Raw genomic sequence first — 14,978 nt, 5'->3', positions numbered from 1 at the left:
ATGTAATGTAATACAGTGTAATAGAATATAGAATAATATAGTATAATAAAGTAATTAATTAGCCTTCTGATATCAATGGAGTCAGATGCATCACTTTCTCCCCCACTCTCTCCCCCAGGGGTTGCCCTGATTTACTATACAACACACCTACAGCAAGTGTTACTTCACCTAGAAATATTTCATTGCATTTATTTCACTGCCATTGCAGACTTACAGAATGAGGAATTTCAATATTTGGAGTTAATGCAGATATTTGGGGTTTGGCTGACTTGAAAATTCTAGCAGCACTGTAGGCTACTATCCACTAGCACAAATTTAAAGAGACTAGTGACAGTTTTGACCAACTTTTTCGAGAGTATTTAAATCCATTTAAGCACATAAATGTGAACGATTTCTAAAATAAATAAGGAATGTCAGCAGCTGAATATCAAGTTTTTGATAATCCAGACTCTGTACTGAGATACCCAAGAGCAGGTTTCTCAAAGAAAATAAGAGCCTTTCATGTATAAAAGCAGGAGAAAAAAGTAAGCAAAAAATGTTTTGTTCCAACCCATTTGGCATAGCAGACACATGGATGAAAGCTTTTTGACATCATTACCAGACCATTCAGTCAGAATGGTTTGTGACATTACCTAAATGTCAAAACCTGACGGTTGTGAAAAGCTTTTTTTCTCTAAGTCATTCTACACATGAAAAATTATCATTGGGAAGTTTCCCCAATGAAGTCCTTACCAACTTCAACACTATTTTCACATAATATGTTGAAGACCCTTCCACAATCAGATTCACTTTATTATTTTAGCTTCCTGTTACTCAATGTCTCCTCCATTTGTGTTGCCATCATTAAAACACTTTTACTACTTGAAAAAATATTCATCACTCCCCTTAGTTATGCCTTCCTGTACCTGCATTTATCTCCACTCACTCTGAACAAAGATAATTAGTTTAACTAATCTTCATGACTGTTTCTAAAATTTAGTAGCCTTTCTTCCTGTTCTCCAAACTAGTTTGAAATTGATGTCTGAGAGATCAAACATCTGCTTAGCATGTTGTAAGTGCTGTCCCAAATTAAAATCTTGAAAGTATTTCATGTACTATATAGAAAAATATTATTCTGAAATGAAAGTTCAGGTTATTACCAGGATTTCAATGGACTCTCCATTCACATAGGTTCATGAAATGTGCAGGCAAAGAGAATATACAGCTTGTAAGTAAAAGTAGTTGACAACAGAGGTTTTCTGCTAATTTAAGGCTCTTTATAGATTTAAATATATATATATTTTTAATATACATACATATATACACATAAGAACATGTAAAGTGCAGAGCTGCAAAGAAGTCAAAAGAATGGTTCACTATTGAAGAAAGATTTATTTTAATGGAAAAACCTTGAAGAGAATCCTTGGATATTTCAGTTAAGTTTCTACCTGAAAAGCAGAGAAGAAAGATGGAAGAGGGAACCTGGAAACTAGAATAAAGGGAGGATTTTCTAGGATCTATGAGGGCTTTTTGGTTGCAGTGTAAGCTCTCTTGGGCTGCGGAATGCTCTCTGCCAAGAAAAAACATCCTTAGAGAGAGAAAAGCATACAGAGCATAAGTGCTATGACTGAAAAAAATCCTTCTGGTATTATCATAAGCCATATTTCTTCAGCTGAAGATGTCAACACACCTTTGTAACACCTCATGATGGATCTAGCCTGCCAGTCTAATTTGCTACTTCTTCTCTTTTCTTATGCTGCCAAGAGAAAAAAAAAAAAATCAACTGATTGCTTTTTCTAAAAAAAAAAAATTACACACATCACAGTTCAGGTGTTAAAAACCAAATGGAATGAAATAACTGATTATCTGTGCCGCAGTGGTACAGGCAAAGAGTACAGAGGGCCTAAGCAATTGCAACACTTTCCGAATGATTTAAATAAAATTTGGATTTTAAACTGAGAAACCTTTAGAAGCAAAATATATTTTTCACAGTAGGCAAGAGATTCCAGAAACATAAGTACTACCTTGAGTAATTATTGTTAATTAACTAGCAATGAGGCACTATTTCCAAATGTGACATTTAAAGCACATAATGTGATTGTGAATATTCACAAAGATAATTAAGTTCATCTGCTTCAAGTCCTTGATTTCAGCACATCTGAAAACACCTCTTAAACTATCATTAGACCTGTAATCAAGTATTTTGTTGCTCAGGAAAATTGCATACCTTTGCTTACCTGCTAATATTGGGATATGTATTCTAATGCCAGTACATGGCTTTTGATAAGAAACTCTTCTTCAGGCAAATGCTGAGGAGAAAAATAACACTAATTCTGATTGTTTCCTCAGAAGGGACCACTAAAAATTAATTCCTCACACCATCAGATGGAAACAAAACCAAAAATTTCTGAGTTTCCCTATCTGAAGTCAAGGTCACAAGACTGATGTGAGCCATACTTGACTGAAAATCTTCATCATCAAGTCAAAGGTACCCCCAATGCACATACTGAGGATACTCTTCATGTTAGGTTGCATCCATTTCTCTACAAAAAGAAAAATGCAACCAAATTCAGGGATGAAATACAATGTATAACGTGCAAATGTGAAAATCAGAAAAGGCACTGACTTCACTCTCTTGGAAAAAAAGTTTTAACTATTACTCTTCAGAGGCAGAAGGAGTCTTTGATCACCAACTCTGATCTTGGTCTTGATCAAGACCTTCTTGGATAAATAAATTCTGAAAATAGGAAAAAAATGACCCCAAGAACAGAATGTCAGAAGAGTCATGACTTGGTGTTTTGTCCTTTGTTCTTTTAAGAATAAAGACAGCTTCTTTCCACTAGAAAAGAAATTAATGAATAATGTGCTCCAAGATGGAGAAGAAACATTTAGACAGCGTTCTAAAGTACAAAAGGTTAAATTTACTCTATCACTCTCCAACTATTTGACATAGAGGATTTTTAATCAGTCAAAACAACAGTGTGAATTATTATGTACTCTAAGGATGTCCTACTGGTCTGTATCTCTCAGCCCTGTTTGAATAGCAGTTTTTTTCAATGCCAGAAAACTCTTTCTTGATCAAATTTTTATCAAGGATTATGTTTGAAGAGTAAAATAAGGCAAAATCCTTCTAAAAAAAGAAAAATTAAATGTTCTTAAGGTGCAAAGTGCCAAGAAACTCCTGGCCTTGTCTAAAAGCCAGTTCCTGCTGCTGCCTGGCTGCATTAAGTGTAGATTTACTGTTCTACTTCAAAGTCCATCGCAAGCACAGGCAATGCCGACTGCCAGGAGAACAGAGGGCATGAGACACTCTGTGCCACAGGTCATTAACCCCAGCCAGCACCCTGCTCATACCAGCAGCCAGCTGGACATCACCCAGGGGGTGTCATCCTCCAGGAAAGTGTCGGTCCATCCTCAGCACAAAGGAGAACACCTGACCCCAAACACAGCATACATCTCATACTACCAATTCCAGGCTTGCAAAGAACCTCCTCAAGAGATCTACATGTTACCCACCTTCCCCAAGACCTGTTTCCTTAAACTATAAATAGACTGAGAAAACAAGAAGAAAAAACTGTTTTACAGTCTCTGGAGATGAACAACAGTGAGAATTATGAACATGTTGCTGCACTCCTACTAAAGACATGACTTCAGATAAAAGTGATCTTCAACCTAACAAAACAATAAAATCATAATTGTAGTTCTCTTACAAGTGCTTAAAACATGTTTCAGAAAAAAGCAACTTACTCAGGATTATCCAAAAGAAGAAATACAGGAGGAATAAAACTTACTATAGATCTTCCTTTCCCTTTCCTTATTCTGTGCAAGAACGCCTGAATGCTGTTGAAACACTTTCTTACAGTCATTTAGTAGTGACCTTTGGCAAGTTTCATGAGGAATTATTCTGTTCCTATATAAAGTGGTCAGCAAAATAAAATAGGCTGTGAGAGTTTAGACTACACTAAACACTGCTGCACCAACACTACTACCACCAAGTGTAACAGGTTAGCCCTAAGGCAAGCCAGGTTGCCAAAGTGGCATTAATTGAAAGCCAACTGCTCCAGTGCACACCCTCAAAGCTACTGGACATCTTAAATCCCCCAGAGCAGTGGGTTGCTGCTTTTCATTACAAAACAACCGAGGAATAGAAGGAATAATTAAAAAGCAAACCTATGCCATTGGTATTTTCTCCTATTATATTTGTAAGTATGACAAAATAATGTCTTCAGACATTTCAGGGGAATGAATATGTATGTTTCTGATGCTCACCACTGAATTTACAGCAAATTAAGAGGAAAGCAACCGCTTAAAACATGTTTTTCAATTGAATTCACCTGCTCTGCAGAGCTGGCATGATGGTATTAGACCATATGCACCATAACACATAGATTATTGTATGCTGTTTTCTCAAACCATTCTAAAATCCAAATTAAGTATCCTCTGAATTATTGCAGAGATTTGTACCAAAGAAGCCTAGAAATTAGCATGTAATACCTATGTATTAGGTAGCCCAAATGAAAAATCAGAAATTCTCAGCAAAAATATCAAATAGTTGAGCAAAGTCAGACCAAACAGCAAGATCCATGCCAACAAAGACTCTGTTTGATGTTTTAGTCATCTGTGTCAATCAACCTTTTTTAGCTAATTCCCACTATTTACAAGAGAGATGGGCTTACCAAATGCTGAGTAACACAGCAAGCTGACAAGGAAAGAAAAGTGAGAAGACAGGAAAATGAAAAGAGAGCCACTATTTTTTACTCTGAAGACAGGCAGCATTTACATTACAACACTTACCAAAAAAAGCAATTTGTAAATAAGTGTATACATTCAGATATTTAAAATCATCAGTTATCATGGACTCTATCCTTCCCAAGAGCAAAGTGTGTCTGCCATGCCACCCTTGTCATCCTTTAACACAGCATGTTCTTTATTGTGCAGAAAGATTCTGGGACAACTACACCTGAAGCTAATCACAAGTTTTCCATAAACCATTGACTCTAAGGATTATGCTCATATAGATCACATTCTCAGCCAGCTAAAAATTATGAGAGTGACTAGGTTCTTCTGTAGCTACAAAATAGCAATTGTACATTCATGCTGGGCAGAGAGTGGAAGAGAGTAACTTCCCACACACACCAAAACAAAGTGAAGAATTCCCATCCAGTTTGCAGTTAACCTTTAAGTGTTTTGTGACTAATCACTGCACTATGGCTAACCCTATGGATGTTCCTCAACTGGCAAGTTCTTGAAAATGCAGAAGTGTAAAGTTACAATTTCCTTACAAATCAGCTAGTGATTCAAGCTACAGTTTGTTCTAAAATATGAAAAATCAGAATTATTTTAGCATAAGACAAAGCTAAGTATAGTGAGGACACTTAAATCCCCACCTCTGCTGAAGATTACATATCCACAAAAATTTACTTCAGATACATCAGCTACTCCACACACAGCAGTGGGTGTGTTTGGGATGACATGGTTCAAGCAGAGCGGTTTGATGCACATATTCAAGTAATTAAAGAGAAACATACATTTAATGACAGGTAGCTATTAAAAATTACTTTCAAACCACTAAATTCCCTACTGCTGCCCCTGTGTGGGAAAAGAACATGGCACAAATGTGGCAGCTTCTCATCAGCTTCAGAATGCAATGTAGTGTGTGTGGTAGTATGTTAAGAATAACATGTGTGCTCACAACACCCAAAAGCACAAACCCACTAGTGGTTCCTAGCAGACAGTACTTGTGCCCAGAAAACACTTCAGCAGTTGAGATCTTACCAGCAGGCAAAGGAGAACTTCAAATGTACTGCAGCTCTCCAGGAGATAATTAGCTAAATTACTATAGCCATTTATTAAATAATCTGGTTTCCCCTTCATCTCTATGAATCATATTCATTAGCATCAATCACTTCTTCAAGTCACAAACATTTATGCTCTATTAAAAGCAGGGATTCCTCAGAAGTGCTAGACACCTCAACTTCAGACTTACAGCACTTTGGAGGCAAATTGCCTCAAGTATCCTCAGTTCCTACAGGTAAGGAAGGACTGGTTACTTTCACAAGCATATCCCACAGACACTTGCACCCCGCAGATTTGGAGCATCCACTACTGGCATAAGAAGCACTGTCCTATTCACAGCACAAGCCTTAGCAACTGCTCTCCCAGTTCCCAACACAACCCAACAGTGTGTCAACTCCTGCTGGCCTGGGACTTATTTCTGAAAACAAGAGGGAGAAAACCACCATAGACAAACTCCTTTTAGTTTTATGGATTTTTTCTTAAGTTTCAGTTAAACAGTGGCTATTAAAATTCAAATCATAGCTGTTTGTAGTGTACCTCATACTTTTTTAATATAAAACTGCCAATCAGCTAAGGCTACTCATGTGCTTTACAGCTTTATATTGATCTATGTACAGATATAAAATCAGATACCATCAGACACCACCTTCTTCACGCAGTCAATAAAACAAAGTACAAACAAAAAGGAGCAATTAAACCTGTCTCATTCTTGCACATCATCCACTGGGAGCACCTGGCACAGCAGTGACAACAGCTATGGACAAGTTCTGGCAACCCAACCATCAGATGAGTGGTGGCTGTCCATCTGCACTGCAGAGCTGGACACTGTCAGCTGTGCACCCACTGACAGGGTATTTGTGCAATGGCACAGAGTAACCCATCACTGCAGCAGGTCTAAAAATAAAAATAATGGCAGAGAGTTTTACTTAGGGACTAATTTCTATTTGGAAGAAATTACCTAATCCAAATTTACAAGCAAATTCTGTTCATTCCCAATGTTAACCCAGGTCATCTTCTAATTTTAAGAAGCAGTTTTTGGAGTCTTACTGCCCACCCTGATTTGGAGTAATATCTGAGAGGCAGTACATATTTAGTGATTTAGAACAGCTATCTGAAAACCTGAGCTATAATGAATCTTGCATTTATCAGTCAGCCTGGGCAAGTTTCATTTTCCTTACAACTTCATTCTTTCAACTAAAAAAGAAACCATTCATTATTCCCAAGGCTATTGAGAACGTTAATAACTGGGGGGAGGAAAAAAAAAACCCACAAATAAAAACAAAGAGAAAAACCCAAAGAATTAAAATATTAAATATCCTCTTCTCTGGAAAATATAGACGCAATCTTAAACCCACTGATGTCAGTGACATAATCCAGTATTAAACATGAAAACTAGTTATTTAATTATGGAAATAAACTATTAATTATGTCAAGCAGCTATGTGTTTTGCTAGCAATGAGGACATTTTAACTAGCACCATTTCAGTACCAGCAAGCAGAGTAAGATTGAACTACCTAATTAATTTTAATTTCCTCAGCATTGTTAGCATAGTGCTAGCTTTAACATGTTTATATGACAATGTCAGCCCTAACCACCTGCACCCCTAACTCCCATCCTTTCCATAGAAAACCAGCTGGGTCCCTCCCTTAGCAGATAAAAATACAAAATTCCATGCACTAGTCACAATGTTCAAAATGAGAAAAATTCTTTTAAAGAGTAAATTATCATTTGGAAAAAGGCAAGGAGACCAGAGAAAAGGACAGATTCCTAGTTCTGACTTCAGGAAGCAAGGTGTTACACAGCTGGCACAGGCACAGCACACAAGCACATGAAGTCTTCACTATCATGCCCAGTGTTCTTAATCCACCAACCAACAGAAACATCTGAGAAAGCATTTTCAGGTATGTCCTAGAAGAAAAACAGCAATTTTATTTAAAATAATATAAAATAAAGGCTCTACGAGCACAGTGAAGGTAAAGACCAACCTTAACAGTCTAACCAGCCTGTCACCCAGCACACAGGAGCTGGAAGACAAATCCAAAACAATTCCACACCAGCCATTAAATGCTTTTTCTTTGAAGAGACATAATTACTGCAATGAAACATGATATGTATGATAAAGGACTCTAAGTCATTAGTTCCATAGTAATGAAACAAGTTCTTTGAGGAACAAGGGGTTTTCTAATGTTTCTTTCTCCTGTAATTTAAAGGGAATTTATAACTAACACTTGTTTTTATAGAATAAACATATAGCAAAGGCATAAATTAAATTCTTTCTATGAGGCATCATCCAAAGATCAAGTGTTAGCAATCCTTGGTACATTCACTGGTATTATGACCTTGAAGATGCAGCTATATGACACATGCTAAAAATAAAATCTGCTTTAAAAAGAGCAAGTGAAAACAATAGAAACTTCAAGAAAACTCTTTCTAGCCCAGATTCCAGATAAATCCTACACAAGTAATCTCTCTATAGAACCTGAAAAAGTAGAGCAAAATTTCTCAAAAAGTTGTTTCCTTGACAACATTGACAAACCAAGAAGGGTAAGGAATCAAAGTCATAAGATGCCTTGTGGTTTGTTGGCAGATTTTTTTAAATATATAGCAGTATGCAAGATGAAGCTATAAAGCCAGATTTCTAGAAAAGAAGCAAAGTTAGATTGGTTTTATTTATATTTTCAAACAGCAAAAATATTCAGAATTTCTTAACTGTTACAAAAAAAAAAATTATACTCCCATAATATATTATAGTCACAAGAACTTAAAACTAGTTTAGCTCATTTTTTTCCCAAGTGCCAAAATCTTGATTTTTTCACCAGCAATCTTACTGACACACCCAGAATGGGGACAACACCATCATTCATCTGTCCCATCTCAGCTGACATTCTGCCACTGGCCTGCCCAGCAGCTGCCCGTACAGGTGCTGGGTGTAACTGGGGAGCTCTCCTTAGGACATTCCCAGTTCAGCTGCATTAGAGGCACTGCCCCACTGCCATCCCTAGCCCTGACTCTGCCCTGGCAGGAGCACAAGGTTGCTTTCTCCTCTGCTACTTCAGAGACACAGGAAACAACTGGAAGAGCTCCCAGCAGAAAGGAAGTGCAGAGCTCACCCATTCAGGACAGATGGGTTGCTAAGAAAAAAGTCAGATAAGCACTTTAAACTCCTCATACTTCTGCAAATAATGATACATGTAACCAAAACTCTTTCTAGGTAACATGAGAGAACAGAATCCTTTCTTCCACATCACTGTTAAGGATATTTAGATGTCAGTCTCCATAATTTTGGATTTCCACAGAAAAAAGGTTTGTAAAATAATACTGTCACAACAACCATGTTATCCTGTGCACCTCACCTGTGGCCACCTTGCACCTGTTGATCAGTGTCAACCAAATTTCACAGAAGGCTTAATCATGATAAGCAGCTGAATAAAAGACACTGCAGAAGCTCCAGAGAAATTGAAGAGGATTTGTAGTCAGACTCAAAACAAAGACAGGCTTCAGTAACTTCCCTGCTCTTGGAAGAACTTTTATTTTCAAAATTTTTCTTTATAATTCCCAATTTATTTTTGCAGGGGCGAGGGGGAAACACAGGCAAACTAGCTACACTGTGAAATATCCATCCCACTCTTCTCCCCCACAGCCACATCCTCTCACACAGCCATAAAGCAGTCAAAAATGTTTCACAAGAACACTAGGGGTATCACTCCTGCATTCTTTAAGGAAATCCTAAGTCAGGAGTAATTTCCAAGTGGAAAAAAACTCATGACATCACAAAGCAAAAAACCTCACCCAGAAGCTGAGAGGTTCACTGCATTTTTGCCCTCCCCCTTTTCCTCAAATGATATCTTCATACAAGTGTTAAGATCAATTCTAATCCAAAGCAGTACTGAATTTAGTTTCTGTTAGTGCAGAAGGAAAGAAACAATGGCTTATCAAACCCTACAGAGATGAGGATGGTGCTATTTATACTCAAAGAAACATACTCCTTTGAAAAAAATCCTTTGAGGCCTAAGAGTGTGTCAAACACTCAGAACATAATAAAAACTATACAAGTCATCTCCAGCTGTGGATTCTGAAAAAGTGAACAAAGGCATTACAAGGATTTCTGTTTCCTTGACAACTGCATCACTGGAAACAAGGAAATAATTAAAAAATATATCTCCCTAACAGCACTCTCTAAACATTATCAAGGTACTAAAATACCAAATGTGAAACAACTCTTACCCACACAAACCTTTGGGATGGAGAGACCAAAATTCACCACTTTGATGAACTGTTCTTTGCTGATACATGTCACCAGCTTTCGCAGAACAATTGTGAGAGCTATCTGTTACATCCTGACCTGGATTATCATCTACCCATGGCACAGCTGGAAGCTTTCACTGATGGTCAAGTACATTCCTTCCTGCATGATGTTCCTTTTCTTACAAAAATAAGCGTGATGGAGGATACTTCTCATTGAAGTGTATGAAATAAGTTTGTTACAAGATGATCAAGGTATACAAAAACAGCTGGTATTACCATGCATGTGCCTATCACATAAGTGTACTGCTATCTTTAATAATCTTAAAGTCACTGGAAAAAAAAATGCACAGTTCTAAACAGAGAAGAGGAAAGGCCAGAACCTTCATAAAGAGAGCTTTGCTTCAAAATTTCTGCTAATATTTAGCAGCCTTTTCAACAAGAAAACAATGGTTTTTTTCGCTAGGTAAGCAGCACACAATACCCAGAATACAAGCATTTCCTTGCCACTTCCAAGATAATGGGGAGAACTACTTGTTATTTTTAATATACAGCATTAAAAATGCATCAACAGAGATCTTCAAAACACTTCAAATAAAGAACATATGTATCAAACAGGATGACTTCCCAATTTGTCACCTACAGTTAAAGGAATGTTGCCACAATTATTGAAAAAATCAATCTAAGAGTTGTCCTACTTGAGGTACTAGCAGCATGATAGCTAACTCTGCTTAGTGAACAGTTTGAATCCAGCCTAGCTGTGACAGGGCTACAGCCATCTGACAGCCATGCCTGAGTGTACAGGAAATGTGCTGGCAGCTTAAATTTATTCCTTAATAAAGAGACACACCTGTGACAGAACAACAAGAAACACTACCTATTTCAAGTGAATTGTGTACAGAATGGTTGAAAGCAAAAGTATTAGATTTTGTTACTCTGACACAGGGTAATGGCCAATATCTAGGAAATTTGTGTTGTTACTATCTGTGCCACACACAGTTTATGGATTGAGGCTATCATCTTCTATCATTCAGTCCAATACAACGGGATCAAGAATAATAAAATTCCTGGAATATACTACTGTGCTATCTTTTTCCTAACAGACACAAAATCACAAAATAATAAAATACTTTGAAAGTATAATTGAAAATTGTATTTCTTGTGGCATTTGACACACTCCAGGAACCAAAATCCGTACATTAAATTTAATGAGTATGAGTAACATACCACTCTAAATCTAATGATCACAAAAGAGTCTCAGAAGACTGGAGAAGTATCTGTAAGAAATCTCTTGAGGTAGCAAGTTACAAAGATTAACTACTTAGGAGCTCAGAAATCCCAACCTGAAAAAAAGCACAGACCAGAAGAGGACTTAAAGGCACCACAAACCTTTGACTTGTTCTTCCTTACTCATCCACTTAGAGACTGACCTCTGGTCTGAACCAGTATGGTTGTTATGCTCTTAATCACGGGAAGTCAGCAATGCCCCTGTTCAAGAGGCTTATGTTATTAAACTCATTTTAAAAACTTTTACTTTCTTTGTATCGATAGAGCTGTGACTAAATGACTATTCAACTAGGCCAGTAGGGAACAAAATATATAAGAAAAACTTGCAACAATGTATTAGAACACAAAGTGCTATTAATATACATTTTGCATACTCAAGAATCGCAGCACTTTCTTTCCTTGATCTTGTTTAACAATGGAGAGTGAAAGTGCTGAAAATTAAGAAATCGTCTGCAACAAAGATAACACCTGCTGTGATGCTCTAAATTAAATATGAGAAACAGAAAATTAACAGCTAGCAGATGATTATATAAAGATGTTACCTTGAGTTAATTTTAAGGCAAACTAGGAAATACAGAATAAAGGCACAGGGTGCTGAAGTTATGAACAATTGTTAAAAAGCTAAGTCCAGCACCAGTAACTAGTGAAAATGTTAACATCTGTGTAATGACAAGATCTTCCAAATAAAAGACACTGACAATGTGAATTCAGCATTGTGGTTTCTGCAATTGATAAAGGCACAACCTTTTAATGTTCTCTGCTACCAAAGACAAAAAAGCTGTGTTCAACGGTAACCTGTGATTCTGGATTCTGCATTTGGGGTTCTAAACCAGAAATACCTAAACAAGGTCTGATGTTCAGAAAGCACTGAATATCCACACTGTGGGAATCAGGCACCTTTAACAGCAGTGATAATTCCCAAAATTTATGCAAAAAACCCAGTAGATGAGATATTAAAATAATTAACACTATTTTGGTGTTTAAGTAGGAAAACCCAAAAATGGCTGTAGATGCCTAAAATTCATTTACAGCAGCTATTCAAACAGAAGGTAGAGAAGGGTTATTCAAAGAAAACAAATTGAATCAGTTCAGACAACAATGTTTCACAGTCCTTAAAATACATACATAAGCTAAAAACATAAGCCACTCACAATACAGTTACAGTGTAATTGTGAAGGGCAGCACTGCCACAGTAAGAGCTCCCCATTCCCTACAAATTTAAAATTTAACATTAAATATTTTTCTATTAATGCTCCAGATTTGAAGAACTGTGGGTAATTTGCTAAACCTATCACTTCCCAGATGAGGTTCTATCTTATTTTCAGGTCTCTCCAAAAACTCAGGGGTTTTCTTAGACATTTAGCAACACATGCAGAAACTTGTAATTGGGTCTTTCAACATACAACATAGAGGCAAATATTAAAGTCTTTGAGTCCTCATTCAGAGGCAGTTTAGTTCCCATTCCTTTCTAACACACTGAGGTGCCCCATCTGCTGGCACGAGCGTTACTCTAAAGAATTCTACCCCTGAGCTGAAAACTGATACTTTTTCCAACTTCACCTCTTGAAGTGTTTTAAATGCAGCAAAACAAAAGAAATCAGATCCAACCCTTCTAAAGAAAACCATAAAATGTTCTAAAACAGTTCATTCATTCCTAACTATGCAAGTTACTTTTACTAGATACTTCCGATGATCTTCCAGCTCTAGGTTATTCTTCAGTCAACAAAAACTGAAAACATCAGCTCATTTATTGTAAATACTTTAGCACGACTTATAGTGATTCATAAAGATGTTAAAGTGCACTTTTCAACCCGAGAGAACATAAATGGAAGACTGTTCTTTTCTCCTGATCTAAACAGGATACACACACATACTTAAAAAGTAAAAAAACCACATAATCAGTTCCATGTACACATTTTAGACATACATCTGTGTGACATGAATTACTTGGTCATCATAATTTAGACAGAAATAAAAAAAATTATGATCACTAAGGTAAGTAAAGCAAGTGTTTCTTCCTTCTCCATGCCAAGTTCAAAAAAAAAAAACCCTTTCCCACAAAGGAAAATTCTTAGTTTGTGATGAAAGATGAAGTTATTAAGAGGAAATTATAAGAACAGATAAAATATACAAAAGTGGCTAAACACTACACAAATTGAGTACAGCTATAGAGCTCTGGTTCAAGCACCACTTAAGCTACCACAGTCATCTCAACTTTGAACACTCCACTCTGAGAAATCCCCACTAATACTGGACTCTTTAAAATATAAACGTCTTAATGTATAAGCCGGGTGTAAGGACTGAATCCAAGACCTTTACTCTTAAAAATAGTCACAGTTATTCCTGTGACTAACTGAAAGTACAGAGTTTCTAGGGCCTGAATTGCCTCTTCTCTCTCATCATACAGAGACATTAGGCTTTTAACTGTGCTTTGAGTTTTACCCAAATCAGATGTTGCAAGTAAGTCATGCAAACATCCTGAGTGTCTGCATATTCCCATTAAAGGGAAAGAGGACACACATCCACTGCCTGGATTTAAATGAGCAATTCCAAGCAGCTGTTTGTTTTTGGGGTTTTTTTTTGGGGGGGGGGGGAGAATATACAATCTGTGTGAAGTTAAAAGGATGAGGAAAAAGAAAAGTTGACCTGCATTTTCAATCAGTTGTTTTATGCCTATACCGGAAAATTGCCAACTTCAGGCAACAGTAGACAGCCAAAATCAATTCCCAGAAGGTAAAGCAGTGCTGCCACGGTCGCCAGGGATTTATGTGCTCGCGACCCCAGAAAGGGAGGGAATCTGGGAGCCTGGCACCAAGTGCATCCTCGGTCTCACCGCGCCCCCTGCTGCCCAGGACAGCCAGCGTGTAACGGCGCGGCTGCGACGCGGCTCCCTAAGAAACAGCAGCGAGGCGCGTCCACAGCTGGCTGCGAGCTGCGAGCTGCCCTCCAGAACATAACGTGTGCTTTCACATACCTCCTAAGAGCTACGTTATTCCTTCATTAATGTTTAGATCGGCATGCTCTGAAGTGTTGCCAACACTGATATACTTCATTTATATTGAATTTCCAAGGTTTGGGGGTCCTAAAATAGTCAGATTTCTTCAAAAACTGGCTTTACTGTTAATGCCTGCTTCCAAATAGGCATGGTAACACTGATTCAGAAAAATAATTTTTCTTTATGCTCAGAAGACAAACCAGACTGGTCAATATTTCAATTTTTTAATAATTTTATATTGCAGTAACAACTCAGATTTTAGATTTTTATACTAAATTCAACACATCCATAACTTCAACTGTCAGTACAAATGAGGCTCTGGAATAGACAACAAACATTAAGCAGATGATATGACAATTTAAGACAAAAGGTCCAATTCAGACATTCAGAGGTCATTATTGTACAATCTAAATTTACATTGCTGCTTAACAGAAACATCCACCAGCACTTTTTGCATATCTTAGCCTTTTCCTTCTAAGTCCATTCTTCAAGCAAAAGCCAAGATATAACAAATATACTAAAGCCAAGATATAACAAATATACTAAGACTTGCAAGGAGAAACAAAGGTAATTTTTTTCCTACATTTAATGTTTAAGAAAAAATAGGTTTCAAAATCCTGGTAAAGAAGATGGAGGAACTATGTTGGTATACAGGTACAAGGGAAGTTCTTCTAAAGAT

The 14,978-nt window shown here is 37.1% G+C and overlaps 1 protein-coding gene across 3 annotated transcripts in view; it reads right to left on the bottom strand.

The window, feature by feature from the left end:
* The window catches only part of WDR25 (WD repeat domain 25), a 60,372-nt gene that overhangs the window by 40,515 nt on the left and 4,879 nt on the right, over window positions 1-14,978 (bottom strand). The gene's annotated exons all lie outside the window — the stretch shown is intronic.

The sequence above is a fragment of the Haemorhous mexicanus genome, chromosome 6 (assembly GCF_027477595.1).
Source record: "Haemorhous mexicanus isolate bHaeMex1 chromosome 6, bHaeMex1.pri, whole genome shotgun sequence".
Taxonomy (NCBI): domain Eukaryota; kingdom Metazoa; phylum Chordata; class Aves; order Passeriformes; family Fringillidae; genus Haemorhous; species Haemorhous mexicanus.
This window is presented reverse-complemented; position numbering and strand designations above follow the sequence as displayed.